Below are 15,194 nucleotides of genomic sequence, written 5' to 3'. Positions count from 1 at the left end.
AAGTGGTCTCTCTTTTTTTGCAGTAAACCTCCTTGCAAGATCTTGTGATTCTGGTGTTCTAATGGGACAGCTGTTTATTGACATTTTGAATGATGTAAGGTCATTTTATCATGACTTTTAAGAAGCTACTGACATTACTTTTTGATTTTTTATTTAGATTTCCATTAAATATCTATATGTTTATATGAGTTATAAACACACAGCCATGGAAGCTCCTCTGAGATCACTACCGTTACAAGGAAAACAGACCCGAGGAAGTTGGTGGCTTTCAACAACACCTCCAACAATGACTCCTTTATTGAAATATTTATTAACTACATAGCATGTGCTAGGTCTTTTTGTCCCCTGGCTTGCTCAGCTCTATCCTTATAACTAAATGACCAAGACAGCCTAGTCAATCAGGCAGCTTTTGAATTACTTTCAATGGCAAAAGAAATAGACTGATGGTCACACAGCCACAGGTATCAAGCTGGAATCCTGGGCTCATGTATTGCCATTAGCTAAGTGAACTCAAACCTAGGAAACCACACCTTTAGAAAACTCAGACACACTAGTATACCAGGTAGCAAAATTACAAACACCATTCCCAAAGGCGCAAAGAAAAATGAAGCTTCTTTATTTTCCTGTAAGTGGGACAATCCCAGTTTACACCTGTTGTCCAAGGGTCCCAACTGCCCTAGCATCTCCCTCAGATTTTTAATTTTTTAATAAACAATTATTAATAGCTGCACTGGCAGACTTCTACTTTGTATTTCAGCTCCTGACATGGTCTTGGCTAGTACTGTGGGAGATGTATGCACAATAAACAGATTTTTTACTTTAACATATGATTAAGTCTAAAAGATGTCTAGCAATAACCCATCTCTCTTTTCCCTATTTTTTCCAGACTCAGTTTAACAAGTTCCTTCCTTTCAAAGACAGCACACACATTACCTGCTGGTAAATGCAGGGCCCTCAGGCAAGAGAGAGCTCAGGAAGCTAATTTCTTGCAGTTTAGGTGGCAGTTGAGAAGGACTGAATATCCCTGCCCCTACAAGCCATAGTTGGGCCAGTCAGTTGTGCTGTGGCCTATGCCACACCCACACCCTTCCAAATGCATATAGCCACTGAGCCATCAGTTGGTAGGGTCAGTAGAAATGTGAGCCTTCATTGGTTAGGTGGGAAACATAAATGGGAACTAGAGGCTGGGCCATCTTATCATAGAGCTTTTAGAGAGCAGCCTGAAAACTATCATTACACAGGTTTGTGATTCACCGTATGATTTATATACATATAGCAGTAGCTATTATTTAGTAATGCTGTTTTATTTTGCAATAAACTCTTTCAGCAGCCAAGAACTCAAAAAACCAAAAGCACATGTTTAGCAAAAAATTAAGCTCTAAAATCAATTTCACAAGAAAGTTGATGATGAATATGGATGTTACAAAGAATGTTTATCAACACAGTTTACCGACTGTCATGAGGGCTAAGTGATACCACTGACCACATGAAAACCAGAAGACACAAATCTCTGGAAGAAGCATGAGCATCTATTCCAAAAGTCAGAAGTTACTTTAAGACTATATCCAAAAATGACTGAACATGTGCGCCTGCAGAAAACGTGTTTACAAATCTCTCACTGAAGCATGACTTTTCACTTACCTCAAATGTTTGTTCTTCTTCATTAAATTCACCCACTTCAGATTCCAAGTTTCCTTTTGGACACATGAAAAGTGAAGTGATAACTCCACTGCTGGAAGAACTGCACAAACAGTTGAACGAGGCCAGTTTTATTCCAGTGTCCTAGATACATCAAAGAGAAAATCAGTTAGTTCCAATAATAATTTGTTTTTCTTTATTAAATTCATGAAATCAAAATACATCTTTTGAATATTCATTTTGTCAATAAGAAATATCTGACATTATCGTGAATGCTATCATAGGCTCACATAAAAAGATCAACATTAAAGATAAAATTATTTCTTCTGTGGTACAGAGATACAAATTTTAGCAGAGTCCAGTGTTGTGATAAAAACAATATTCTTACTAAATTAAGAAGCATTTGGAGGAGAAATGTACTTGAAACTGGATGTGGTAAATGTATAATTAATAATTACATCCTAAAAAGCTGCTGTATTCCACTAATCAAAACAGAAACTGTGTTTGTCAAAATGTATAAATAAATATTACACACACACACATATGCAAAGTTAGAGTAACTGAATTATAAAACTGTTTATGAGGAAGCTAGTGTTCAATTTCATTATGGAGATATACACTTTCGTTGCTGCCTGCCATTCACATCTGCCCCTAATGTTTGCAGAACCCATGGCAAGAACAGAAATGGAAGCCCACAAACTGTAGGTCTAGAGTTTTATAAGTTATAAATTAAGCTAGCAAACTGTTAAATATGTTTGATGCTATCGTGACAAATATATCTTCAATAATGGCCTAAAAAGCCAAGTTATAATTTAGAATCCTCAGAGTGCTTGGAATTCTTGTGTAGAATGTAGCAGTGTGGAGGGAAACACCTATCCCTAGCCTTTCCTCCCTCCAACTCCCTCTGGCGCAGCAAGGGGCCTCAAAAAACAGGCAAGAACATCCCAGACCAGCCCATATGTCCAAGTTCTGTCAATAGGACCCCCTTTCCTTACCCCTAAACAGCTGTCACTTGGCCAAATCTTAGGCCAGGGGGTGCTAATACTAGTCGTAAGGTTCACCCTTGGGAAGAAGTACCTGAGGAAGATGCCTGCCCATCCCTGGGAGCAGGTCAGGGCCATCTGGACAAGGAATTCTGGGGGCTTAGCCACCTGGGCACTTGCCTGGGAAGGCATGCCTCTTTGGACCCTCAGATTTGAGTTGAGCTGAACAAGAGAGCTGACCCCTCTAACACGTAGGTCCCTAGACAGCAGTGTTTCCTACTCAGATTTAGATCTAAGACATTCTCAACTGCCTGTTAGAAATGTTTGAGGTTTTAAAGAGCCATTTTGAAAATAAACTTAAGTGCCTAAAAATAGCATTGAAATACACACACACACACACACACACAGAGACAATCATCACATACATCCCTGATGCTTTGAAAATGGAGGAAGCAGTATTATTAAGTCAGAAAATGAGAATAATGTAAACCTTCAGAGACTCCTAAGCAGGACCAGCTTCTGGGAGTATGACCTCTGCAGTCACACAGGGCCTCTGAGCTCAGAAAGGTCCCACATTTGGTTTCATGTTCACCTGTCACCTTAAAATTTTTTAACACTTTGAACAAGAGGCCTCACATTTCCATTTCGCACTGGGCCTGCAAATCATGTAGCCAGTCCTGTTCTCAAGGGCCATTCACTCAGCAAGAGGGCTTCCTATGAAACTTGCGCACTGTTTTCCCTTTGAAAGAAAAGTCAATAGAGCCAGCATTTCGCTTTCGATTATTTCACTTTCCCCTATAGACCTGGACAAAAACATAAGGGCAGAGGGGAAAATGGTTTTAAAGGGCACTGGAGTATTTGAAAACCCTGACAAAGGTTCCATTAGAGGGTTCAAGTTGGTTCTTGTTATTCTGGTATTGCCTCACCCACTTCCTGCCTAATCCCTGATTAAATGCCACCATTTCACCCAGGTGTCATCTGGTCCTTTCTTTTGCCCCTAACCCTACCTCTTTTGATTATGGAGGTTTGCTTTTTCTTTGTGATTTTTTTTTTCAATTCCTCTCTACTTTTTAGATTAAAGTTTGGAGTAGTAATATTATTAAAGCATAATGCCAGGCAGAGATAGGAAGCTCTCCAGAATATCTTTATTAATCCAGGGCAAGTCCATTTTGAAAGAAAGAAAGAGAAAGGAGATTTATAAAGGGCAAGGGCTGGCCTTGGCAGATCCTCACAGCAGGGGCAGAGCCTGACACACTGCAGAAAGGTCTGAAAGGAAACAGAGGAAAACTGTCCTCGGCATCAAATCCCCCAATGACTGACACTCCCTTAGCCTCCTCCTCCTTCCACTAGCCCCAGCCCTCTATCTCATGAACCCTGACTTTGAGTTTCTTAACTCACTATCTATTCTGCAGACTTTCTCCTACAAATCTCCAAACTCCCCCTCAGCCATTAAACAAGGAAAAGCCCCCAAACCCAGTCTTCTTCAGACATGGACGGCACCCAGGGAAATGGGGCAACTGTATAGGTGACGATGAAGGGCTGCCAGCTACTAGCTCAGCAACACAGAGGTTAGGAGCAGCCTTCAGGCTCTTGGCAAGCTGCCAGTCTCCCTCTTTAAGGTAAAACATGGAAGCCCAGCCTGACTGACTTCAAACGCAGAAGCCTGGGGAAAAGCTGGCTCTTCCCCTCTCTGCCTCACACTGTGTGCACACCTATTTTCTCTCTGGGTTATTCTAAAAGGACCACAGGGACTTGGGGTTCAGGACAGAGGTGCAATCAAGGCTGAAACAGGGATGGCCCAGAAACAGAACGGTGCTTTCTTGACGATGGGGACAGACAAGGCCACCCTTCCATACATTCACCCTAAAGCTCACTCTGGGGCTCATCCATCCAAGGAAATCAGCCACAGGACAGAGGTACAGAAATGATAAGAATTTTCTGCAATGCTCTAAAAAAACACTCGGGTCATCCTCCTTCTTGGATTTCTAAAAGGTTTGTGTATGATTATCGAGTTTCATTTACTGGATTTGTTTCTAGGAGTGATATTCTGAACATTAAAAACTGATAAGGGGGTGGGCACAGACCCATCAGAGCAGGCCCTGTCTTTGCAGCTGGGAGTCGTGGGGACGGAGGGGGAACGGGTAGGCAGGTCCTACTCAGGAGACTTGAGGCAGCAGCCATTTACCACCCAATGGGGAAATATTCAATATTTAAAGTGGGATCTGTAACACCAGTGCCTACCAGCTGAATACTAGCTCTATTAACAAGTTTTCCTTGGCTCAAATAAATGTGGAATCAGATATGTCTGGGTTGGAATCCTTGATCTTTCACTACCAGATGCAGTAGTGAACTTAGGTAAGTTATTTAACTCCTTGGACCTCAGCTTCCACATTGGTAAAACTGGAATAACTCACCTCTTAGTTCATTATGACATTTACATGAGACAATATATGTAAAGTGCCTCTCAGCTAGAATTTTGCTCACATAGAATTCAAGATCATGTTCCTAAAGAGTGTGGCATAGGAAAAGAACAATAGATGTGACTAATGTTTCATGGCATATATTAAGTGGCTAGTGTGTGTCAGGCCCTGTGCTGGTATAACACACCTGCTAGCCAATTCATCCTTACCAAGACCCTGTAAATTGGGAATTTCTATCTTCATCAAGGTCCTTTTTTGTTGCAAATAATAACACTAGCTAATATTTATTGAGTGTTAACTAGAACCCTATAAGGAGTTATTGTTACTGACCTCGTTTTGCAAATGGGGAAACTGTGATTCAGAAAGAGTAATTAACGTGAACAGTAATTGAACTGATGTGTACAGGCTGTGAGGATTACCACTGGAGTCAGATACCTTGGCTTAAATCCCAGCCCCGGAGAAGTTACCAAGCTTCTTAGGCCTCAGTTTCCTCATGTGTAAAAAGAATTAAAAGGGTTTTGAATTACCCGGTGTCCTGGCAGGAAACAAATGGCACACTCAAACAGGGAAAGTGAGGATGGTATACAGAGCCAGGGGCAGGATTAAGGGAAAAGTACAGGGGATGATGGAGCACAAGATTGGGGGGTGGGAAAGTGCTAGCAATGGCCTTAACCAACCTAGACCTAAAGACCCAGAGGAGAGAGTGGGCAGGAACTCAGTGAGAGCTGAGGCTGGAGCTACTGCTGAAGCTAGAGCTGTTGGAGAGGCCACAGATCGACAGTAAAGGAACGCAACCACTGCTAACCTGTAGCCTGGCAGGGAGAAAGCCAAGAGAAGAGACACCCTAACTTCACTCTCGTCCTGCACTCTGTCCTCCTGCCACTACCTCTCATCATTGACCCAACCCAACTGGAAGCTACAGGACAAGGAAGTCAACTGATGCACGTGAATGGTCACAGACAGGGTGGAGGAAAGTGGAGAGTGAATCTGGAGGGGTAAAGGGAATACCTAGCCTGACTATCTTATACTACATACACAGAACTGGTATTGCATTAGTTAGGGTTCTCCAGAGAAACAGAACCGGGGGGGAGACAGAGAGAGAGAGAGAGAGAGATTTGTAAGGAATTGTCTCGTGATCATCAGGGCCGCCAAGTGTAAAATTTGTACGGCAGGCCAGCAGGCTGGAAATTTTGGCAAGAGTTGATGTTGCAGTCTTGAGTGCAAATTCTACATAACAGCAGGCTGGAAATTCAGGCAGGGTTTCCATGTTGCAATCATGAGGAGAATTCCTTCTTCTTCAGGAAAACTCAGTTTTTACTCTTCAGGCTTTCAACTGACTGGATGTGGCCCATACACATTATGGAGGGTGATCTACTTTACTCAAAGTCTATAGATTTAAATGTTAATCTCATCTAAAAAATATCTCACAGCAACATCTAGACTGGTATTTGACCAAACCACTGGGCACCATAGCCTAGGCAAGTTGGCACTCAATCTTAACTATCATAGGTATCTACAATGATTTAACCTTTTAGGACATCTCTTTTCTTATCTACATCTGAAGTAGGTGGTACAAGCTCCCTTATAGTTCCTAAATACCACAGCAAACTAACGACTTCCTGATCATCACTTCCAAAAGAGGTGCAGGGAAGAAGTCTGTGCTAGGCTGTTAGATCCTTACATTCAGAACAAGGGAGGTGTGGCCAATTCAGCCCAAGTTTCTGGGGTAGCACTCCCCAAATAATTGTGAAAGGAAAATTGCTCCAGAATGTTAAGAGGTGGTTCAGGAAAAAAAATCTTCCCCTGAACAACTGCAGTTGTTTATTCAACCACTAAACAAATTTAAGTAGGTATCTTATTTACTGGGGAGACTTCCCAGAACCTCTACTGTGTTGATGAACATTGTAAATCTCCAGATGGGGATTTAGGTTGCTGTTTCCTGAGTTTATGTGACCATTGCTCACTTTGCCCTCTAAGCATGTGTAAACATCTTGAAGAGCCATGATTGCAAGGAATGAGATTTGGGAATGTGGTTGTAGGCCCACCCTGAGAGCTCTTCTAATAAGACTGCTGGTTTGCTCTCTGCTTTCCTGCCACTCCCTTATAGTGAGAGAGAATCCTAGCAGAAATGAGGATAAGCTAGTTCTTGGGGGATCCAGGTCCATGACCAGCTACCTAATTTATAGGGCCCAGTGCAAAATGAAAATGGGGGGTCTCTTGTTAAAAAATTATTAAGACTTTCAAGACCTTGATAGCAGAGCATTAAATCAACTGTGGTGCCACTTCCGAGAAAGATGGGGCTCTGTGCAATTGTACAGGTTATACATCCATGAAGCTGACCCTGCCCTGGTCATTCACTTAACTAATAAATTGAACATGTGCCTACTATGAGTTACATTTTCTTGTCCTGAAAATCTTGCAGAACAAAAGAGGAAAGTTCCTTGGACAGACCCTAGGGCAAACAAGTTCTCCAGTTTTCCTCAAGCCCAACCAGTGAGTCCCCCATGACCTACACATCCTTGTCAGGTGGTCTCAGGCAACAAACTGAAAGAGAATCAGAGGAAGGGCACCGGTTTCAGTTGAGGTTGGGTTCTCCAGGAAGCAAACTTCCTGAGACAGAGCTTAGTATGCAGGATGTTTATTAGGGAGTGCCCTTGGCATTAACATCTGTGGAAAGGAGGGGAGGAAAGCGGGACTGGGCAGAAGGAGAAGTTGGGTTGCAATACAGACTGAACAACGGCTGCAGCCTACTTCCTGGGGAAGCTCTAGAGCTAGAATGGCCCTTCAGTATTGTCCTGAGCTGGGACATTGTCCTGAGATGGCCAGCCTTTATAATCCTCCATGGATTGGGGACAGCTAGATGGGGCAGCCATACAAAGGGGCCTGACCTTGGTCGAGGTGTCTTCACAGCTGAGGTAAACTCTATGGTGGGGGGTGGGGGCTGTGATAGCTGAGGCTGTCCACCAACATCACTCCCAGCTGCTGGGGCAAAAAGGCCTTTCTTAAAGATAAGTTAGATGGGGATTAGTGGCTGTGGAGAGGCCAGTCAGGAGTACTGTACTGCCCACCTGAGCGACGGTGTGGGGACACACAAGAGGGCAGACAACAGAAGCAAGAAGAACTACAATCCTGCAGCCTGAGGAACAAAAACCACATTCACAGAAAGATAGACAAGATGAAAAGGCAGAGGGCTATATACCAGATGAAGGAACAAGATAAAACCCCAGAAAAACAACTAAATGAAGTGGAGATAGGCAAACTTCCAGAAAAAGAATTCAGAATAATGATAGTGAAGATGATCCAGGACCTCGGAAAAAGAATATAGGCAAAGATCGAGAAGATGCAAGAAATGTTTCACAAAGACCTAGAAGAATTAAAGACAAAACAAACAGAGATGAACAATAGAATCACTGAAATGAAAACTACACTAGAAGGAATCAATAGCAGAATAACTGAGGCAGGAGAACGGATAAGTGACCTGGAAGACAGAATGGTGGAATTCACTGCTGCAGAACAGAATAAAGAAAAAAGAATGAAAAGAAATGAAGATAGCCTAAGAGACCTCTAGGACAACATTAAATGCACCAACATTCGCATTATAGGGATCCTAGAAGGAGAAGAGAGAGAGAAAGGTCCCAAGAAAATATTTGAAGAGATTATAGTCGAAAACTTCCCTAACATGGGAAAGAAAATAGCCACCCAAGTCCAGGAAGCGCAGCGAGTCCCATACAGGATAAACCCAAGGAGAAACACTCCAAGACACATAGTAATGAAACTGGCAAAAATTAAAGACAAAGAAAAATTATTGAAAGCAGCAAGGGAAAAATGACAAATAACATACAAGGGAACTCCCATAAGGTTAACAACTGATTTCTCAGCAGAAACTCTACAAGCCAGAAGGGAGTGGCATGCCCTTATATGCCCTTATATACTTAAAGTGATGAAAGGGAAGAACCTACAACCAAGATTACTCTACCCAGCAAGGATCTCATTCACATTCGATGGAGAAATCAAAAGCCTTACGGACAAGCAAAAGCTAAGAGGATTCAGCACCACCAAACCAGCTCTACAACAAATGCTAAAGGAACTTCTCTAAGTGGGAAACACAAGAGTAGAAAAGGACCTACAAAAACAAACCTAAACAATTAAGAAAATGGTCATAGGAACATACATATCGATAATTACCTTAAATGTGAATGGATTAAATGCTCCAACCAAAAGACACAGGCTTGCTGAATGGATATAAAAACAAGACCCATATATATGCTATCTACAAGAGACCCACTTCAGACCTAGGGACACATACAGACTGAAAGTGAGGGGATGGAAAAAGATATTTCATGCACATGGAAGTCAAAAGAAAGATGGAGCAGCTATACTAATATCAGATAAAATAGATTTTAAAATAAAGAATATTACAAGAAACAAGGAAGGACACTACATAATGATAAAGGGATCAATCCAGGAAGAAGATAAAACAATTATAAATATAAATGCACCCAACATAGGAGCACCACAATACATAAGGAAACTGCTAACAGCTATAAAAGAGGAAACTGACAGTAACACAATAATACTGGGGGATTTAACACCTCACTTACACCAATGGACAGATCATCCAAAATGAAAAAAAATAAGGAAACAGAAGCTTTAAATGACACAATAGACCAGATAGATTTAATTGATATTTATAGGACATTTCACCCAAAAACAGCAGATTACACTTTCTTCTCAAGTGTGCATGGAACATTCTCCAGGATAGATCACATCCTGGGTCACAAATCAAGCCTCAGTAAAGTTAAGAAAATTGAAATCATATCAAGCATCTTTTCTGACCACAATGTATGAGATTAGAAATGAATTACAGGGAAAAAAACGTAAAAAACACAAACACATGGAGACTAAACAATACGATACTAAATAACCAAGAGATCACTAAAGAAATCAAAGAGGAAATCAAAAAATACCTAGAGACAAATGACAATGAAAACACAACGATCCAAAACCTATGGGATGCAGCAAAAGCAGTTCTAAGAGGGAAGTTTATAGCTATACTAGCCTACCTCAAGAAACAAGAAAAATCTCAAATAAACAATCTAAACTTACACCTAAACGAACTAGAGAAAGAAGAACAAAGAAAACCCAAAGTTAGCAGAAGGAAAGAAATCATAATGATCAGAGCAGAAATAAATGAAATAGAAACAAAGAAAACAATAGCAAAGATTAATAAAACTAAAAGCTGGTTCTTTGAGAAGATAAACAAAATTGATAAACCATTAGCCAGACTGATCAAGAAAAAGAGGGAGAGGACTCAAATCAATAAAATTAGAAATGAAAAAGGAGAAGTTACAACAGACACCGCAGAAATACAACGCATCCTAAGAGACTACTACAAGCAACTCTATGCCAATATAATTGACAACCTGGAAGAAATGGACAAATTCTTAGAAAGGTATAACCTTCTAAGACTGAACCAGGAAGAAACAGAAAATATGAACAGACCAATCACAAGTAATGAAATTGAAACTGATTAAAAATCTTCCAACAAAGTCCAGGACGCAATGGCTTCACAGGTGAATTCTATCAAACATTTAGAGAAAAGCTAACACCCATCCTTCTCAAACTCCTCCAAAAAATTGCAGGGAAAGGAACACTCCCAAACTCGTTCTACGAGGCCACCATCACCCTGATACCAACACCAGACAAAGATACTACAAAAAAAGAAAATTACAAACCAATATCACTGATGAATATAGATGCAAAAATCCTCAACAAAATACTAGCAAACAGAATCCGACAACACATTAAAACGACCATACACCATGATCAAGTGGGATTTATCCCAGGGATGCAAGGATTCTTCAATATACGCAAATCAATCAATGTGATACACCATATTAACAAATTGAAGAATAAAAACCATATGATCATCTCAATAGATGCAGAAAAAGCTTTTGACAAAATTCAACACCCATTTATATAAAAACCCTCCAGAAAGTGGGCAAAAAAGGGAACCTACCTCAACATAATAAAGGCCATATACGACAAACCCACAGCAAACATCATTCTCAATGGTGAAAAACTGAAAGCATTTCCTCTAAGATCAGGAATGAGACAAGGATGTCCAATCTCACCACAATTATTTAACATAGTTTTGCAAGTCCTAGCCACGGCAATCAGAGAAGAATAAGAAATAAAAGGAATACAAATTGGAAAAGAAGAAGTAAAACTGGCACTGTTTGCAGATGACATGATACTATACATAGAGAATCCTAAAGATGCCACCAGAAAACTACTAGAGCTAATCAATGAATTTGGTAAAGTTGCAGGATACAAAATTAATGCACAGAAATCTCTTGAATTCCTATACACTAATGAGGAAAAATCTGAAAGAGAAATTAAGGAAACACTCCCATTTACCACTGCAACAAAAAGAATAAAATACCTAGGAATAAACCTACCTAGGGAAACAAAAGGCCTGTATGCAGAAAACTATAAGACACTGATGAAAGAAATTAAAGATGATACAAACAGATGGAGAGATATACCATGTTCTTCGACTGGAAGAATCAATAGTGTGAAAATGACTAAACTACCCAAAGCAATCTACAGATTCAATGCAATCCCTATCAAATTACCAATGGCATTTTTTACAGAACTAGAATAAAATATCTTAAAATTTGTATGGAGACACAAAAGACCCCGAATAGCCAAAGCAGTCTTGAGGGAAAAAAATGGAACTGGAGGAATCAGACTCCCTGACTTCAGACTACACTACAAAGCTACAGTAATCAAGACAATATGGTACTGGCACAAAAACAGAAACATAGATCAATGGAACAAGATAGAAAGCCCAGAGATAAACCCACGCACCTATGGTCAACTAATCTATGACAAAGGAGGCAAGGATATACAATGGAGAAAAGACAGTCTCTTCAATAAGTGGTACTGGGAAAACTGGACAGCTACATGTAAAAGAATGAAATTAGAACACTCCCTAACACCACACACAAAAATAAACTCAAAACGGATTCGAGACCTAAATGTAAGACTGGACACTATAAAACTCTTAGAGGAAAACATCGGAAGAACACTCTTTGACATAAATCACAGCAAGATTTTTTTTGACCCACCTCCTAGAGTAATGGAAATAAAAACAAAAATAAACAAATGAGACCTAATGAAACTTCAAAGCTTTTGCACAGCAAAGGAAACCATAAACAAGACGAAAAGACAACCCTCAGATTGGGAGAAAATATTTGCAAACAAATCAACAGACAAAGGATTAATCTCCAAAATATATAAACAGCTCATGCAGCTCAATATTAAAGAAACAAACAACCCAATCCAAAATTGGGCAGAAGACCTAAATAGACATTTCTCCAAAGAAGACATACAGATGGCCAAGAAGCACATGAAAAGCTGCTCAACAATGCTAATTATTAGAGAAATGCAAATCAAAACTACAACAAGGTATCACCTCACACCAGTTAGAATGGGCATCATCAGAAAATCTACAAACAACAAATGCTGGAGAGGGTGTGGAGAAAAGGGAACACTCTTGCACTGTTGGTGGGAATGTAAATTGATACAGCCACTATGGAGAACAGTATGGAGGTTCCTTAAAAAACTAAAATTAGAATTACCATATGATCCAGCAATCCCACTACTGGGCATATACCCACAGAAAACCATAATTCAAAAAGACACATGAGGGGCTGCCCTGGTGGCGCAGTGGTTGAGAGTCCACCTGACGATGCAGGGGACACGGGTTCGTGCCCCAGTCCGGGAGGATCCCACATGCCGCAGAGCACCTGGGCCCATGAGCCATGGCCGCTGAGCCTACGCGTCCGGAGCCTGTGCTCCGCAACGGGAGAGGCCATAGCAGTGAGAGGCCCGCCTACCATGAGAAAAAAAATACATCTGCTCAGCCTTCACCACTTGGAGATCCTTTTTCTGTAGATTTGAAGTAGACAGAGCTTGGGAATCCTGTGTGTGTGTGGGTGTGTGTGTGTGGGTGTGGGTGTGAGAGAGGTTTTTCTAAAATTCATTGCCATTTGTGACAAGACTTCTTTTTTTATGCAAACAACATATTTTACTATCTTAAGAATGGGTTTAGGAGATAACTTTTTCCTGTAGATATTTAGCACCAGAAAATAGGGCTACAGACAAATTGGTTATTCTAAAATATGTTATTATTTTGGGAAGATTTTTCTTCTGCTTTGTGAATAACTATACCATACAACACACTTTGTCATTTAGCTACCTTGTCATATAGTATATTAGGGAGGATACATACAGAATTAGCATTGCTAATTTAGGGGCATTTATTTTAAATGTATACTTCACAGAGAGTTTATGGTTGTTTGACCAAAATGAACATATGTTTATAACTGCCTCATAAAATTCTAAGCCAAAGCTATTTTGATGATACTACATAAGTGAAACAGTAGGACCTTGACTGTACCCTGAAGAAGATTCAAAACTATTTCCTGCAGAAAAGCTCAGGACTCTTAAGAGAGGAGGTGGGATGGTCTTCTATCTATGTATGTTCTTCTAACATTAATAAGTTCCTTAGCTTCAACAAAAGGATGTTAATCCTATACTTAGAAGTAATGGTTAAGACACAAGGTTTCATGGGCAACAAACTATATAGACCAGATGCACTCCAAGGAGTTGTCATAAAATAAAACCTCAAGTTCACTGCAATGCAATATTCTTTTTCAAAAGTTCAGTGAGAGAAACAATATTTGGATGAAACGGTTTAAATGTCACGTTTAGGTATTATAAAAAAAGATCCTTGGATCAAGACAGACATGCAGAGACATGGACCTTTTCAGAATTTTTTGCACTAAATATGCCTTAGAGGAACACCAGTAGCTTATATTGAGAATCTCTATAAGAAACAACCTTATAAATGTATTTCTGTACCTATTTTTATGGACATTGCTTATCAAATTGACAAAAGATTTTTTTCTCAAAGTAGTTTTGTTTTAATAATATAATTTATAAAGACAACACATTCTCAGTGAGTAAAATTCAAATGATATAATAGAAATTATAAAAAAAGAAAACAAACCTAAACAATCCTACCACTATAATTATCCTTTAGAGATATACCTAAGAGATATATATATATAGATATATATACATAAATCAATACTTTTATATGTATTTATACATATAATATATATATATAGATAGATAATATATCTAACATATATAGATGGATATACTACACATAAATGGGGTCTTATTACACAGTTGGCCCTCCATGGATTTCCCATCCGCAGATTCAGCCAACAGTGGATCAAAATTTCCATCCACAGTTGGTTGAATCCGAGAACAGAAAACCCACTGGATATGGAAACTGACTGTATTCATTGTACTATGCCATTTTATATAAGGGACTTGAGCATCTATGGATTTTGGTTACACACAGGGGCTCCTGGAACCAATCTCCCACGGATACTGAGGGACAACTGTAGCATATTATTTTCAAACTGTTTTTTCTCATTTAAATATCTTAATGAATACCAATGCACATCAACCTTCTCAGTGACTATACATTTTTCTATTGTACGAATGTACCAAATTCATTGATTAAATGCCTTATTGATGTATTACTAGTTGATTCTAATGTTTCACATTAATATAAATGGCACCATATTGAACATCATTGCATGTACTTATGACTTTGGGCAATTATATGATTATCTCCTTAGGATAGATTTCTAAAAATGGTACTTCTGAAATCACACTTTCTGATTTCAGGAAGAGGGAAGAGTATTGACGAGGAAGGTGGAAGATGGAATCCCCTCTTCAGGGTACAGTCAAGGTCCTATTGTTTCACCTATGTAGCATCATCAAAATAGTTTTTTGGCTTAGAAGATTCTAAGGTAGTTATAAAGTATATATACCTATTCATTAATATGGCTAAATTGACTTTCTAAAAATATTATCCGAACATATACTTTCCTACCACCAGTCCTAAGACTGACCATTCCCTCCACCTACTCCCACAATTTTGTCAAGATTTTTTCACTTTTTTCATACCAATAAATGAACAAATTTTCAAATGTATACTGGTCATTCATATTTCTTCCTTTATTAATTGTTGTTTCATGTCTTTAGCCCATTTTTCTACAGAAGT

The 15,194-nt window shown here is 39.6% G+C and overlaps 1 protein-coding gene across 4 annotated transcripts in view; it reads right to left on the bottom strand.

Moving 5' to 3' along the window:
• MTERF1 (mitochondrial transcription termination factor 1) overlaps positions 1–15,194 on the bottom strand; it is a 394,940-nt gene that overhangs the window by 134,405 nt on the left and 245,341 nt on the right. For all 4 annotated transcript variants that reach the window (XR_009533416.1, XR_009533415.1, XR_009533414.1 and 1 more), the window contains one exon: positions 1,642–1,782. The gene's annotated coding sequence lies outside the window, so the exon portion shown is untranslated. The remainder of the gene's footprint in view (positions 1–1,641; positions 1,783–15,194) is intronic.

This window comes from Mesoplodon densirostris, chromosome 9, assembly GCF_025265405.1.
Source record: "Mesoplodon densirostris isolate mMesDen1 chromosome 9, mMesDen1 primary haplotype, whole genome shotgun sequence".
Taxonomy (NCBI): Eukaryota; Metazoa; Chordata; class Mammalia; order Artiodactyla; family Ziphiidae; genus Mesoplodon; species Mesoplodon densirostris.
The sequence above is the reverse complement of the archived record's forward strand: the minus strand, read 5'-3'. Positions and strand labels throughout refer to the sequence as shown.